We start from the raw sequence: 17,329 nt of genomic DNA, 5'->3' as shown, positions 1-17,329 counted from the left end.
CTTACAAATTTCCAGTTTTTTCTGTACATTTTTCTATTTATAGTTGCATTTCTAAAATATTGAGACAAGGTCACCAGGCTTCACTCTACTGTCAGAGAGATCCAGCAGCACACAAAGGGTTAAGAACTGTAGAGGCACCACACAGAATCCAAGAGTAGCTTTCTAGTAGTGGAATTTATGGAATGATGTACCAGTCAGTACTCTAAAGGACTTTAAAACATTATCTCCTTTACCTCTCTATCATCCTTTAAGGTGTTTACTAACTGCTAAGGTCATGCTAATGAAGTCCATACACTTAGCTGTCAGGCAATCTGCCCTTCCCAGGGCACACCTGGCACTGGAATCTCCCCTTCTGATTTTCAACACAGGACACATCCGCCAGGGCGTGGGTGCAGACAAAGAGTTCCTATTAAGCACCATACAGATTGGAAGCTGCCTGCTGCTCTCACTATCTTGGAGACTGGATTCACTTATAAATAAACTTATTTATTTATAAGTGTCTCAGTCCCACCTAACTGAGCACAGTACTTTGTTTTGTCTAAATCCCACTCCCTTCCTGTGATCTTAGGGAGGTTCACTAACTTCTGGAGCATTTTCCAGTCACCTCCTAGATATCTTATCTCTGGATTAAAGTCTCTACTACTCACTAGATTCCTTCTAGGAGTGGATTCTGGTCAGATGTCTCTTAGTAAAGTGAATTTCACCAAGGTTACATTATTATATTTCAGAGTGGCTAGAACCCTAGTCACTTAGAAACTTCTTAGTCCCCTCAAAGCTTTGGCAGCACAGAGATGACACTAATACCTTAAAATCTCTATGAGTTTTATAAATAGATGTCAATAAGGATGCCTGGGTGGCTCAGTCGGTTGAGCATCTGACCCTTGATTTCAGCTCAGGTCATGATCTCAAGATCCTGGGATTGAGCCCTGCACACTCAGCGGGGAGTCTACTTATGACTGTCTCTCTCCTTCTGCCCCTCCCCCTGCCCACTCTCTGTCTTTCTCAAAAAATAAATAAATCTTTAAAAAATAATAAATTGGAATACCTGGGTGGCTCAGTCAGTTGAGCGGCTGCCTTCAGCTCAGGTCATGACCCTAGGGTCCTGGGATCCAGTCCCACATTGGGCTCCTTGCTTGACGGGGAGCCTGCTTCTCCCTCTGCCTCTACCTGCCACTTTGCCTGCTTGTGCACGCTCTCTCTCTCTCTGGCAAATAAATTAAAAACAAAACAAAACAAAACCTTTAAATAAATAAATAAATAGAAGTTAATCAACTGCCTTTGAAGATTGAAAAAAAAGGGGGGTAATCTGTAAAGGAGACCCATTATTCTCATATCATCAGAGCAGCAGAAAGCAGGACCCATTTCTCATCCTATTGAGAAATTAACTTCATTTCAACAATAGTTTTTAGCCTAGAAATGTCAATGTCTTACTATTAGATAGTAAATATTTATCCACAGACATGGAAGATAGCAGTCCTTCACCAGAAGCGCTGGAAGCCTTTCTGAAATCCCTTTCCTGCCCTACAAGTAGCTGGGCTGACAGGTTCTGACACGTCCTCAGATCAAACAGAACCCACAAGGGCTCATGAGATCCAGCTCCTAGATTTCTGCTTCTGCTGATACCCAGGCTGCCACCTCCCATGGTCTGAAACATTTTAGAGACCCTTATAGAGAAGATGATGGTTCATCCCCATAGCCCAGGATAGAAGTGGTTTTATGATTCTTCTCCTGGCATCATTATTAAGAGAGCTGCATCTCCCCCTCAAGAATGTCAGGATATGGACAATACGTAAGATCACCCTACTTACTGATCGTCTGGTCTAGCTACTTCTTTTCTTAGAGGAGGAAACTCAAACCTGGGTAACTGAAGGGACTGATGCAAGTTCACAAAGTAAAGGATTGATACCAACTTGCCTCTCCCAAACTATTCACCTAGGCTTGTACCAGGATCACCGTTCATCTGTATCCTCACGGTCACCATGCACACTTCGCTAACATTACTCTGCTCTTCCATATCTATCAGCTAGTTTTCTTTTTTTCTTACGGAAGTGTAATTTATATATAACAAAGTACATAAATTGTAGGTGTTCGGTCCCATGACTTTTTTTTTTTAAGATTTTATTTATTTATTTGACAGACAGATATCACAAGTAGGCAGAGAGGCAGGCAGAGAGAGAGAGGGAAGCAGGCTTCCCGCTGAGCAGAGAGCCCTATGCGGGGCTTGATTCCAGGACCCTGTGATCATGACCCGAACTGAAGACAGAGGCTTTAACCCACAGAGCCACCCAGGTGCCCCGGTCCCATGATTTTGACACCCAAAACAACATATAAAATATTTCAATGAATCCTGAAATTTTCATGTATTCCCTTTCAGTCAATTCCCCCACCCCAAGACAAAAGCATCCTGAGTTCTAGGACCATAGATTATTTTCCCCACTCTTAGCCTTCATGTGAAAGGGATCCTACAGTTTACAGCTCCAGAAGGGGGAAAAGAAGAGTAATCATTTCTAATACACCCAGCTAGAGTGTATATAGACTTTTTTTTTTTAAGATTTTATTTATTTATTTGACAGACAGAGATCACAAGCAGGCAGAGAGGCAGGCAGACAGAGAGAGGGAAGCAGGCTTCCCGCTGAGCAGAGAGCCCGATGTGGGGCTCAATCCCAGGACCCTGGGATCATGACCCAAGCTGAAGACAGAGGCTTTAACCCACTGAGCCATCTATAACAAAGGTCCACCTTCTAAGGAACAGATTTTGGCAGAGCACCATACCAGCTGAAGGAAGGGAATTCCTCCCAGTCCAGCCCCTACAGCCTTCCTGTGTCACGTAAAAGGGGGAAATACAATAAACAGGAGTCAGTGCTGCACAAAAAAAAAAAAAAAAAAAAAAAAGATTGGGAGTGCTGTATCCAGGTAGGGGAGTAAAGGGTCAGAGAAAAAAAGAATATCGCTGGAAAACCAGGTGTAAAGGTCACAGCCCTGAGACACAGGTCCACTAAACGACTGAGGTTTAGACTAGAGAATGTTCCTCCTTCCCCTACCTTACCCACACCAGGAGAATGCCCTGTAATGCCAGTGAATGAAAGAGCTGCAAGCCACAGGTACTCACTGGAGCAGAAGATTTAGGGAAACCCAAAGTCAAGAGAACACAAAAGCAAAGACGCTAGAAGAAGCTGCAACTTCTGGCACCTAGAGCTATGGCACATATAAAAACAACCCAAATTGTAATCAGGTTAAATCCTCATACTAAAGGCCCATTTATCTCAGTTCCTAGTACCCAAAATAATATGTGTGGCTTTCAAGAAAAAATTAGAAAACAAACCAAAATGAAAAAAGAAAAAAAGTCTGAATAAACCATCATCAGAACCAGACTCAGATGTGACAGAGATGTCAAAGTGTCAGACAGGGAATTTTAAATAATAATAGTGACCATGTTAAGGGTTCTAATGGAAAAGAAGACAGCATTCAAGAATAAGTGGGTGGGGGGAGAGATGTAAGCAAAAGAAAGAATCAAAAGATATTCCATAAATCAAAAACACTGTAACAGAAATAGAGATAAAAAATGCCATGATGGGCTCATCAGTAAACTGGACACAGCCAAGGGAAGAATCAATGAGCCTGAAGATATGTCAGTGGAAACTTCCCAAACTAAACATGAAGAGAAAAAAAGAGTGTGGGGGGGAACCACAACCTCCAAAAACTGTGGGACAATATCAAAGGGCACAACATATGTGTAATTAAAATACCAGGAGAAGAAGACTACCAAGAGAATTAGAACATTAGGATAAGAAAGAAAGAAAAAATATTTGAAGTAGTAATGTCCAAGAACTTACCAAAATTAATTACACCAAGCCAGAGATCTAGAAGCTCTAGATCACTAATTTTTAGTCTACTTTCTTATCAATTGGGAGGGTGTAAAAATCACCAACTGTGAGTGTAGCTTTGTCTATTTTTCTCTTTAGAAAGATCAATTTTGTATCATAATATTGAACTTCTGTTCTTAGATGTATGCATCTAAGATGTATTCTTAGATAGGAATATTAAATCTTGGGCACCTGGGTGGCTCAGTTGGTTAATCATCTGCTTTTGGCTCAGGTCATGATCCTGAAGTCCCAGGATGGAGAGCTGACTGGGCTCCCTGCTCAGTGGGGAGACTGCTTCTCCCTCTCCCTGTGCCCTCCCCCTGCTCGTGCTTTCTCTCTCTCATTCAAATAAATAAATAAAATCTTTATAAATACATAAATAAATAAAATATACATAATGTAAAATTTAACACTTGACTCATTTTTAAATGCACATTTCCATGGCATTAAGTACATTCATGCGGTGGCACCAGCACCTCCAACCATCTCCAGAACTTTCCCATCTTCCCAAACTGAAACTCTGTACCCATTAAACAACAGCTCCTCATTTTCTTTCTCCCCAGCCTCTGACAACAACCAATCTACTTTCTGACTCCATGACTTTGAGTACTCTGGACATCTCATGCAAACAGAGCCAAGGATCTATGTCCTTCTGGAACCAGCTTATTTCACTTAGCATATTGTCCTCAAAGTCCATCCAGGTTGTCATGTGTCAGAATTTCCTTTCTTTTTAAGGCTGAATATTTCATTGTATGAGATACCACATTTTGTTTATCTGTTCACCCCTCCATGGATACTTGGGTTGCTATAATGTCTGATGAGTTTTTAAAGTGATGATTTTGTGGCTTATCTGGCTTATTCTCCTTTGCAGGGTAGAAACAATGGTGTCTTGTAATTTTCTATCTCCTCAACAGACTTAGAAGTCTTCTAGAAATGAGCTGTAATTTCATTTTTAATGTGACACAAAACCCTAGAATTAAGGAGAGGATATCTACATTCTACCAAAGGATTATAAATCATTTTTAAAACAGTAAGTATTGAAGTTGCATATATGTAAATGTGTTTATATTTTCAACATCTGAGACAAGAAAACAACATCGACAGGTACATAGTTACGACTGGGCAGAGACTAGAATCCACGTGCCTTGATTCTTAGTCTGGTTGTTTCCCTGCTGCTGTGTTGCCTCTATACTGGGAGACAGAACATCAAATGGAGAGATGAAACATCATAAATTGGTCGATTTTCCCACAAATTAATAAATAGATTTAACACAGTTCCTATAAAAATTCCAACCAAATTTTGGGAACGGGAGGCAGAGAGCAAGCAAAAGAATAACTTAACTTGACAATATGTCTATTAAATTTAGCCTAAAAAATAGCGATGCAAAAATAACCCCCCAAAATTATTGAAGAACGATTAATAATGAATGACAAGCCTTGGCAGATGTTAAAACATATAAAAGAGTTTCTATAATTGAAAGTGTATTGGGGGGCGCCAGGGTGGCTCAGTGGGTTAAAGCCTCTGCTTTCAGCTCAGGTCCCCATATGTGAAGGGAGGTGACGGTGATGGTGGTTGTTTTTAACAAAATTTTTCGAGTTCTCCTTCCATTATATTTATTTTTTGTTTCACTCACCACACCACTCAAATGTCTGGATTAACTAACCACCTTGCAAACAATCCCTTATCCAAAGCAAGCATCATTTTTTACGGGCAAATTTTAAAGAACTGGGATTTCTTTTCTATTACTGCAGGGGAGAAGCCTGGGCTCTAAGGCTGGAGTTTTCCAGACAGCTCTAAGGCTGGGCTATTATTTACAAGTGTTCAGTGACTATGATTTCAATCCTTCCTGTGGACCAAGCATCGTGCTAGGTACTGGGGATACAAAATACGTAAGGCTGAATCCCACCTTCAGAGGGCTGTTTAACCTATCAGTGAGGAAACGGACTGAAATATACATTACCACTGCGCTTACTGCTCGGTGATGATTTAGGTATAACAATAGAAGCATTAAAATGAGAAATACCAGGTACAAACATGAAATACCAAAAAAATCATCCCGTGGAGCTCTTGCCTATTAGATCTCTGCTGAGAGATTAAGCAGGGTGGTTAGACTCTGATGTCCACGCCTGAGGACGCTCACTCCAGCAAATCTGCTGAAGATGGATCTTCCGGGTTTCTCCCCTTCACACCACAAAGCAGGCACAGCTGGATGCTTTATCATTGCTCTGCCCTCTCCCCGCACAAATCTGACAAGCCGATCGCGTTAGGCCGTGACATACAAAATATGGCATAATTGTAGACTGTAATCATCATGATGATAGCTGACTTGATAAGAGAGGTCAAATCCCATTTTTATATCCTGAATTTCTAAAATATTGTTTCGTCAAAAAAATCAATTTCTCATTTTTCTAGCGTTAACTTGAAAAGGGTATAATTGATCAAGCCTAAATCCCTTACATCACCCCAGACTCTGTGAAAGGCTCGTACCCAACAAGCCACTTGACTCAGGCTGGGCAAACAGCGGTTGTCCTCAGCATCTAACACCCATGGGCCTGAACAGCTTCAAAGCAAGAACACGTTTTACATCCTTCGGTTAAGACTGTGGGGAAAACACAGGCTCATGGAATATAGATGCTCAGCTGGCTCATTTGGGTTTTGTGGTCCAATTTGTGGATGAGATATTTATAAAATCCGGTGATTACAATGCCATCTCATTAACATTCGTTAAGTGAAAACCACAAAGTACAGGACAGGAACTCCAGTCTGGGGGGAGAGGGAAGAAGAAGATGAATAGGGAGATGGGTTTTCCTCCCTCGGCACAGGCAAAAAGAGAGAGCCAGAGGGAGACGATCCCTTCCTTTAAGTTAGAGTTTCTCCTTACTGAAGAGAACAGGAAGGGAGAAAGGGAGAGTAGCTTTTCCATTTGTCAGTTATGTTTGATCCCGAAGCAAATTAAAACCGAGGCAAGCCCAGGCTGATTTCCCCATGAATGTGAATTCTCCCTTCCTTGTATGATTTGCCGAGGAGACACCGCCTCCATGATGTCTGCCTAGACTAAACTCACCCTACAAGATATTTGCATGCTCAGTGAGACTGTGTGGACCGGACAGAACCACTTTGTTCTCAGCACTCAGTTGCTGATGCTGCCTCGTGACTGGTTCCTGCCCCCGTCCGTCTGGGGAAGCAAGGTGACTTCCAGGAGAGAGACCCAAGGCTATGCAGTCAGAAGAGCCTGGACTGCAGCCCCCACTCTGACAAATCCTGGTTGCAGACCCTCTGATAATAGTCATTTGGCAAGGATGTCACCGTGAGGGGTAGCAGAGCAGCGGTTACATAAATCAGATAGATACTGTAGTATCTATCTAATGAGTAGGCACTCAATGAATGGCGGCTACAGTTATGATGACCTGACTAATATCACTGACGTTTTTTCCTGCTCAGTCTCAAACCCACAGGTGGCTTAGACAATACCTTCCATGTAGAAGCAGCAAGTAGATTATCCACTCAGTAGATACTCAGTAAATACCAACTAAACACGAATGACGCTGTGTCCAAGGGAGAGCATTTCAAGGTTGGACTCTATCATAGATGACTAATCAAATTCAGTGATTACGGCTACAGTATGTGCAGTGACTTTACTGGAGAACTGTGCAAAAAATTTCAGAAGGCTCTTCCTTCTTTATCAATTATAGAACAATCTAGATCTCTGGGATTCTTCCCCTGCTCTACTCATCAAATAGAGAGATTTAGAAAGAAGGGGTTATTTTCTGGTGCTTAGAATTGCTGACATAGAGCCAAAAATTCCAAATGAAGATGCAGAAGCCCAGCCACAGAAAATCTGCCACACAGTCAACAGAAAAACGGTGACCCGCATTTGTAGCTTTTACCCACATTTCTGCGTTTGGGGATGTGGGGCGGACAACGGTCAGCTAGAAGGTGCTGCTTCTGTGACTTTAATTCTGCACTGCCTCTTGCGCCTTCCCTCTGCAGACAGAGCTGCATGCATAATTAACCCTCGGAGGTCTGAGCTAGCTGGAGCTGGGCCTCGCCAGCACTGAATCTCTTCCCCTCCCCAGGGCCGCAGGCAGGCTGAAGGATGGAAGTCACAGAAGAGGCTTTCCTAAGCCTGCTACCTGAAAACAATTAATGCGGCTGCCCTGGAAGCTTCTAGACTTCTCAGGTCCTGGGGCTGGGCTGCCCGTGAGAAGACGCCCCTGAAAGGTGGGCGGTGGAGTGAAGTGAGTATACTGATGCAGTCTTTGGGGGGCCTGTAAGGCTTCAAAGCTCTGCTCCTAAATCTCCCTATTTATGATGGGTAGGTTCTTAGGATAAATGGCTATATACAGTATCACATTTTCTTCTTAAAAGGTAGGAAAACAAAACCCCCCATCCAATTCATTAAATCTAGGGAAGAAGTCTGGAGTACAGATCTTGTTTTCATTCTGCAGCATTAGAAGCTTAAAGGTCTTGGTCTGCCCGCTGATGGTTCCTTCCTCACAGCTGGAATATTCTTCCATCTCCTCTTCTAGCTCCCAACCATAGGCTCTCCTCACACCTGTGTTCCCCATTCAGTTCTGTTTCATCGGCACAAGTAGAAGCAGCAGAAGGCCTACAACAACTTGAAAGACATTCAAATTCCCTCCCCGCCCCCAAAATCTACCCCCTCTATCTACCGGCAACTGTCCCCAAAACAGATGCTACAGGAGATCTATCTTGTGCCAAAGCCCGTCTTTAAGAAGGACCCTGCAAGGGGTACAATGAGCACCATGAACACTGAGGCAAACCTCTAGCACAGGTCCTGAAAAGAGTAGAAGCAAGACTGGAAGGTCTGGTGGGTGGAGAGCCCAGTTTGCAAGGTAAAGAATGGATCAGCCAGGTAAGAGAACAGCGGACCCACAGAGCGCACCAAAGTTAGGGAGAGGGGCCAAGTGGCCAGCAGTTCTGGAATAGAATGAAAAAGAAGGCCTCAAGATGGAAATTGCAAAGAAGTAAAACCAAACTTGGTCAACATTCATTCATTCATTCATTCAATACGATGTATCAGGTACTATTCTTGGCACAGTGCACTATGGTGAAAAAAGTCACGGCCTTTGATGTCTGTCAGGTCTATGTTGAGTCACTAGCTCAGCCAATTCACTGTAGGTATTTAAATCAATGACCCCTGGGGTGCCTGGGTGGCTCAGTCCCTTAAGCTGCTGCCTTTGGCTCAGGTCATGATCCCAGGGTCCTGGGATCAAGCCCCACATCCCAGCTCTCTGCTCAGCACTAAGCCTGCTCCCCCCTCGCTCTCTGCCTACTTGTGATCTCAGTCTGTCAAATATATTTTATTTTTAAGATTTTATTTATTTATTTATTTGACAGAGAGAGAGAGAGAGAGAAAGATCACAAGTAGGCAGAGAGGCAGGCAGAGAGAGAGGGGGAAGCAGGCTCCCCACTGAGCAGAGAGTCTGATGCGGGCTCGATCCCAGGACCCCGAGATCATGACCTGAGTGGAAGGCAGAGGCTTAAACCCACTGAGCTACCCAGGTGCCCCAAATTTTAAAAAAATAATAATAAAAAATAAACAAATCAATGAGCACTGCTTTTCTCCTGTTTTGCCAGAGGATTAACTGAGATAATCGTGCACAGCACAGTCCCTGGTACACGTTCACCCTTCTTCCACCCTCCCCTTGCCCTTGCTCTACGATTCGACTAAGACTGATGCTTGATTCCATCCTCGGGGTCCCAGCTGCCCCCGATCACCCCCTACCCCAAACACTCAGTCTCAGAAAGGCATGAAAGTCCACTAGCCCTGGGCCTTAAGCAAGCATTCGTCCATGAAGCTGTTTCCTCTCAAGAATCTCAGCAGAGCAAGAACTGCCACCATGCTCGCTGGTGAACACTATCTCTTCTTTGAAAACCATGATGCCCTGTAGACAGAACCAGCCGCCATACGAATGAGCTGACAACCCATGGGGGGGACCATGTAAACCAGGTGGTGTAAGGAACCAGCCGATGGGAGATGAACGCGTATCAGGAGGATTCACAAAGTGACAGCTCCAGACTTGCTCTCAAAAGCGAGGAAGGACTGGTCCAAAGAGCTCATAAATTAAAACAAATCCTCGAATTGTATTTGCAAGACCAGAGCCGCCATCATGTGTGGTTCCTAAAGTCTGGGCTGTCAGAAGCCACCGCATGACATAAAAGGCCAAAGGCACAGCATGACAAGCATAAAGCCTAAGCGACTAAAGGCGTGGTGGCACTTCCTGCTCATGAGGCCATGAGGAAACCCACTTACCCTGCCCAGCTGCTGTGCAGTTCTAGACAGAAGACCGGACGAACTGTTAGAACTCGTCTGCTGGCAGGGAGTCTGGCTATTCGTGGTCCAAATACAGTTGGATTTATCCAGTTTAATGGACCTCATTCTTCTAACGAACAAATATTTACAGAGCACCGACTACACACCAGGCACCATTGTTGATGCTAGGGAAACAACCGGGTAAAACATGGGCGCTGAACCCCCGCAGCTCACATTTTAGTGAAGAGAGGCGGACAATGAACCAATAAACAAGGAAGGAAAGAAAAAAGGAAGGAAGGGTGGGAGGAAGGCTGGCCATTTCTTTCTCCGACTTATCACCATCCAAAATTAAAATCCAGGGCCATACAGTAGAGTGACTAGGGGACCTAAATGACACCGAGCCGGCCATGCAAAGAACTTATAGCATATAATTTATTGCCCTCCTACTTCCTAAAGTCATGTACTTGTCTTACTGGAGAAGACCTTAGGGATCAAACCCAATATTCTCAACTTATGAAACTGAAGTTCAGGGAAGCAACATCATGTCTCCAAATGCACACTGAAAATGAATCCGGGTTCTCCACACAGGGACTCCCTTATTTATTTGCTGGAAGGTCTAAAGAGACACATGATAATGACCCAACAGATGCATATTCTGTTGGTTTTATGTTTTTTTCAGGGTTGGGGTTTTTTGGGTTTTTTTTGGTTTTTGTTTAGCATGATGATGTCCAATCTCCAGAAATGGCTCAATCAGTAAAGCACGTGACTCTTGTTGTGAGTTCTAGCCCCATGTCGGGTATAGAGATCATGAAAATAAACAAACAAACAACGTTTTGAAAAATAATAATGATTTACCTGAGATCATAGAGCTGGAAGATAATAGAGCTAAGATTTTAATCTGGGTTGTTTATACAGCAAAATCTAAGTACCTTCCAATTTTTAACTACAAAAACATTTGAGTACAAAACTATAGAAAAAGAAAAAACAAACTCTGCTTCCTTCACAAGTTAGCTTTATCCAGCCTTAGCTGTTTGGACACTGGAGGTATTTTGGCTGTCTCTGAAATTCTTTTTAGTTCTTAGCCAGATTTCCTAGATGCAGCTCAACTATGGGCAATTGTTACCAGCATTTATTCTTGGAAACTGCTGCTTAATCCTTAAGCCAGGAAATACAGAACTTATTAGGTCTTTGAATTCTCCTAGATGGCATCGTACCATCACCTTTTTGAAATGGAAAAAAAAAGAAAAGAAAAGAAAAGAAAGAAGAACTGGTTAAAAATGAAAGTGTTCCAACAGGGATCAGGCATAAGCAGATTCAGAGAGCACGTGCCAGGCTGCGTCAGGTAGGGGCACAAATCCACGGGCCCTCCAGGACCTGTGCACCAGCCCCACTCCTACAGCTGCAAGGAGATTCTCTGGCCCTAGAGACATAAGAGGGAAGGGGCTTAGCTGCTGTTGCACTACAGCCCACTCTGGGGGAGCCCAGAAGACAGCACTCTTCCCAGAAGGCAAAGTTTCAAGCGATGCCCCCATCAGATGGCCTACACACACTGTACTGGAACCTTGAGCAGAAGTTGTTCCTTTTGGCTCTTATCTCTTTAAATGAGTTCATTTAATCAATTCAACCTGCCCTCCCAAAATCTGGGTGAGTTATTGTCCCTTCAAGTCTTACTCTGAATCTATGAGACTATACAAATTATTTTTAAAAAATAAATAAATAAATAAAAACACCTGAGGCAGGGGCGCCTGGCTGGCTCAGTTGCATGCAACTCTTGATCTCAGGGTTGTGAGTTTGAGTCCCATGTTGGATTTACAAATACATAAGAATAAAATCTTTTAGAAAAAAAAATCTATTACAAAGTAAGAATACAAAGTACATGTTACAAAGTAACCCGTTTCTTCCAACACAAAATGTTGGACTACAGATATAAAGGCTGAAATAGACTTGGCTAAAAGATAGTACTTAAAGATATTTAGAGTCAGAAAGTTCACATGAAACAACATTGGGGGGTCGCCTGGGTGGCTCAGTGTGTGAAGCCTCTGCCTTCAGCTCAGGTCATGATCTCAGGGTCCTGGGATTGAGCCCTACGTTGGGTTCTCTGCTCAGCATGGAGCCTGCTTCCCCCTCTCTCTCTGCCTGCCTCTCTGCCTACTTGTGATCTCTATCTGTCAAATAAATAAATAAAATTTAGGAAAAAAAGCATTGGGAAACTAGGTCATTAAGGTCAAATAATTTAGGGAAGTCATTTAACTGAATATTTATGATATCTGGAACATAGTAAACAGTCCATACACAGCAAGAATCAAATGCAAGGTTGCTTGCAGAACTTTCTTGAAACTGTAACATGCTATGAAAACATTAGCAGTTATGATTACAATAATATTACTAATAGGCAATATATTACATCTTCCCAGAGGCTTTATCTTCTTAACCAAAAAACAGGGTCCTGCTCTTTCATTTCATTTGCCTCCAAAACCACTAGCACAGTGTTTGTCAGTTGGTACTAAAGGTCTTTCCCTAACTCGCCAGACAGGAATCAGTGCAAATGACTTCTGTAATACCCTGTGGGAGAGAGGTTTTTGTTTTGTTTTGCTTTTTTGCATCAGATTGTAAAAGACGAGGGGGAACTCCATTTCCCCAAGCCCCTGAAACGCCGCCCCATGATCTGAAATGTATTTCTGTCTGAATGTATTCCCATCGAGTTATTTCTAATCATCTCTTCTTTCAGGTGCTGGTGTGTGTGCACCAATTTATCTTTATATTTTATTAAATGAGGAATCAAGGATTACATCTATCCTGTGCTCAAAATTTTTAATGGAACCAAAATCCTCCGAGGATTATCTTAAATCCGGGTAATATTCTTAAGTGGGACCTCACTGTGGCCAAATAGCTGCACGGTGAGAACCAGGTCTATCTGTCTTCTTAGAGCGATCCCAGGAAGCCGGCTCCCCAGGCCACTGAACACTTCAGCGCTGGCACATATATTATGAGGAAACACAATGACCAAAATCCAAAAAACACTCCAACAAATGCCAGATCAAAATGATTTGGAAAAATTCCATCAATCCAATCCATCCCATTTAATCTCATCTTTAAATGGCCCGAAACCGCATATTCTCCTCCTGTGAGTAAGGCTAACTTTTTTCCTTACCCCGCCCCCACCTTTCTTTTTAACTAGGTTAGCAACCCCGCCTCCCTCTCCTGTGTATTCAGCTGAACAGCAAACAGCTTTCTTCCCCAGAGTCACCTCAGATCTCACTCCCTCCCTAGGCCTTCCGAGTACACACGAATCCCCAGAACCTAGCCTCCTCTGTGAAACCTGGAATTTCCTCCATGTACACGAGTGCTCCGGAGGCCAGGCCAGGAACAGTTCAGCATTGGTTCCTTGCCATAGGACTGAGGGCAAGGCACGAGTAACCACTTGCTCTCATGCAAACTGTGTTAATAATTATGTAATAATTACTAATTACCATTACTGAGTTGCGTTGAGTGTTTGAATGACGGGTTTCCATTTTGCAAAAGAACATATGGCCAAATTTTAAAAATTCATTTCTTTATAAGACGTTTCTTCCCATGAATGAGCTACATTGACCCCGAACTGAGAAACCCGTAAGATTCACTCCTACCTGACTAAGTGAGGACACTAATTGCCAGCCCAGCAGCCATGGCGCACATCCTTGCTGTGTTCCATTTCCAGACTCGCAGCTTTGTTCTAGAACAATGCGATGGAAGCCTTGGTGTTGAAGTCTTGATGGTAGATTTTGTGTGCCTTCTCGGCGTACTGCTTTTTTCATAAGGTCTTCAGTGGTTGAACTTAAAGAAATGAAAAATATGGGAATTTCAAATGCCATTGGCAAGCCAAGGAAACAGTTGATTTTTCAGCAAAAACTTTAGAGACCATCAGTCCTTCAAATCATACCATGAAGATGGTCACTTTTCTGTCAAGCACATTCTGCAAGAATTTAAAGACATTTATATGTTAGTCAAATTAATGAATAAATCAAAAGGGAGTGGGAAAGAGAGAGAGATGCCCAGGAAGCAGGAGACCTATTTCTAGCCCCGTCACTGACCAATAAGCTGTGTGCCCTCAGACAAGTGACTTATCTTACAATACCTCACTTGCGAAATAGGAACGATTGACATCTTTCTTCCTAACACAGAAAGCCAGAAAGGAGTGTAACCCTCTTATTTTATAGATGAAAACAGACATTCAGCATATGTAACTTAATATCAGACAGTCAGTAACCCAGGCAGGGCTAGAACCTAGGATTCTAGGTTCAAGTCTCCACCTAGTCTTCTGATGTATCCCAATATAACAAGATCTAAAACCCAGTGAAATAAGTTGGGTACTATAGTCCTATTTGACAAAAAGATAAACGTGAGGTGTGAGGAAGTCAGGTGGCTCAATCACGGCAGAACCCTGATTAGAAGCCAGGCATGGTAATGTCTAAGCCAGAGTCTTTCTGCTATATCAAGCCAAAGTGCTCTAACTTGACCTCTTTTTTTTTTTTTTGAAAATATGAGTAAAAATTTGCCTTCAAATAGGTATATTTAGGTGTGGCAAATGTCCTAGAACGCCCAACCTGAATCTTATTTTGTTGGTTTCTTATTTTATCACGTGAATCCTTCACCTTTATTTGATCTTAATTTCCTATTATTTTTCTATTATCTTGAGATGGATATTTAGATTACTTATTTTCAGTCTTTCTTCTCTAAGATTTGCACTTAATGCTATAAATTTGTCTCTAAGCATAGTTTTAGTTGAATCTGCCAAGTTTTGCTAAATCTTATTTCCATTAACATTTGATTCAAAACATTTTGTGATTTCTTCTTTGATCCAAGGTAATTTAAAAGCACACTGCCTAATCCCAAAACTTTGAAGAATTTTCTAGTTATCTTTATAATTGATTTTAGGCTTAAATCCTCTGTGGTCAGAGATGATACTCCAGATGATTAAAATTTTGAAATCTGTTGAGATTTAACTTTTGTCCCAGCATACAGTTAATTTTGGTAAATGTTCTATGTGTACTTGAATCTAAGGTTCATTCTTGTTATTCCTGAATGCAGGGTTCTATATATATCAATTAAGTCGAGTTTGTTTACAATGTTGTTCAGGTCTTCCAAAAGATTTCTGATTTTTTTAATCTGTTTATACTATGAACTATTGACAGAGACAGGTTAAAATTTCCCAGTACCGTTTTATGTTTTTACTGGATTGACCCTTTTGTCTTCACAAAATCTTGCCTATGTGAAATATTATAACATTTCTCCTCTAAAGTATAGTCTGTTGAATATTATATATATATTTTTCCAACCTTTTTCTTTCAATCTTCAAATCTTTATGTTTAAGGTATATCTCTTCTGAGTAACACTTCATAGGGTTATGGTTTTTATCTAGTCTTATAATGGCTGTCTTTTAGCTAAAGCATTAAGTCCATTTATATCTAAAGCAATTACTGATGTTACCTGTATCAGCCATCTTATTATCTGTTTACTATTTGTTCCACCTACTTTATGTTTCTTTTTCCCTCTTTAATTTATTTTAAACAAGTATTTGCCCTTCCTCTGCTTTTTTTTTTTTTTTATTTATTCTATTTGGGCCCTTAATGGATTGCATGATGCCTACATATATTGAGGAAGACTATCTACTTTACTCAGTTCACCGATTCAAATTCTAACCTCTTCTAGAAACACTCTCACAGACATACTCAGAAATAGTGTTTTGTCAACTATCTGGGTATTTTGTCAACTATCTGGGTATTCTTTAGTCCACTAAAGTTGACATATATAATGACACACATAACTAATCATCACAATGATCAAGTGATGTTTATTCCAGAGATGCAAGAGATGATTTCTAATTCAATATTAGAAAATCAATGTAACCCACCTTATTAATAAATGAAAGAAGAAAAATCATATGATCATATCAAGCAATGACAAAATTACTTGATAAAATTCAATACTCATTCATGATAAAACTCTATCAAAAGACGAATTTAGGAGAATTTCCTCAACTTTAAAAGAGCACCTATGAGTAATGTTATACTAAATGATGAAAGGCTAAATGTGTTCCCCTCTAAGTTTCAGAACAAGACAATGCTGTCCATTCTCACCACGCTCATTCAACATACTACTAGAAGTTCTAGCATGTACCATACAGCAAGAAAAGAAATAAAATTTTCATAGATCATAAAGGAAGACATAAAATTGTCCTTATTTAAAGATGAGAATGAATGTCCACATAGAAAACCCCAAGGACTCCCCCATTTAAAGAAAAAGACTAATAAATAAGTTCAGCAAGGTTGGAGGAAACAAGAGAAACACAAAAAAATCATAGATTTATAGATAGCAATGAGCACATGTATACCAAAACTAAAAATGCAATATAACTTACAATCACCAAAATGAAACTCTTAGGGAAAATATAACAAAATGCATAAAGAACTGTAGAAAACTACACATTGAAATGAAATAAATGAAACAAAATATAAATAAATATTGTGACATACTATGTTTATGGATTAGAAGACACAACATAATAAAGATGTCTATTATTCCTGAATTTATTTTTTTAATTAGTCCTGAATTTGTATACAAGTTTAACACAATTCCTACTAAAACTTCAGGAAGATTTTTGTAGATACAAATAAGATTATCCTAAAATGTATATGAAAAAACAAAAGAACTAAAATAGCTTAAGAATGTTTAAAGGAGGCTGCATCTGGGTGGATCAGTCAGTGAAACATCTGCCTTTGGCTCAGGTCATGATCTCAGAGTCCTGAGAAGCCCTGAGTCTGGCTCCCTGCTCAGTGGGGAATCTGCTTCTTCCTCTCCTTCTGCTCCTTGACCTCATTCATGCTCCCTCTCACTCTCTCTCAAATAAATAAAATCCTTATAAAAAATTTCAAAGAAAAATAAAAATTTAAGAGCCACAAGAAAAAAGAGACTTGTCACACACAAGGGAAAATTTTCACACCCTATAAAACATATTGCTCAGCAGAAACCTAGCAAACCAGTAGAGAATGGGATGCTATATTCAAGGTACTTAAAAAAAAAAAAAACTCTGCCAACTAAGAATATTATACCCAGAAAAACTGTCTTTTAAGAATGTAGGATGTGGGGTGCCTAGGTGGCTCAGGTGGTTAAGCGGTTGCCTTTGGCTCAGGTAATGATTCCAGGGTCCTG

At 41.1% G+C, this 17,329-nt stretch overlaps 1 long non-coding RNA gene across 2 annotated transcripts in view; it reads right to left on the bottom strand.

Annotated features, from left to right (window-relative positions):
- The window catches only part of LOC116572103, a 56,964-nt gene that overhangs the window by 20,874 nt on the left and 18,761 nt on the right, over window positions 1-17,329 (bottom strand). For both annotated transcript variants that reach the window (XR_004278125.1, XR_004278126.1), the window contains one exon: window positions 13,768-13,954. This is a non-coding gene — a long non-coding RNA (uncharacterized LOC116572103). The remainder of the gene's footprint in view (window positions 1-13,767; window positions 13,955-17,329) is intronic.

Source organism: Mustela erminea, chromosome 13 (assembly GCF_009829155.1).
Source record: "Mustela erminea isolate mMusErm1 chromosome 13, mMusErm1.Pri, whole genome shotgun sequence".
In the NCBI taxonomy this organism is placed as follows: Eukaryota; Metazoa; Chordata; class Mammalia; order Carnivora; family Mustelidae; genus Mustela; species Mustela erminea.
This window is presented reverse-complemented; position numbering and strand designations above follow the sequence as displayed.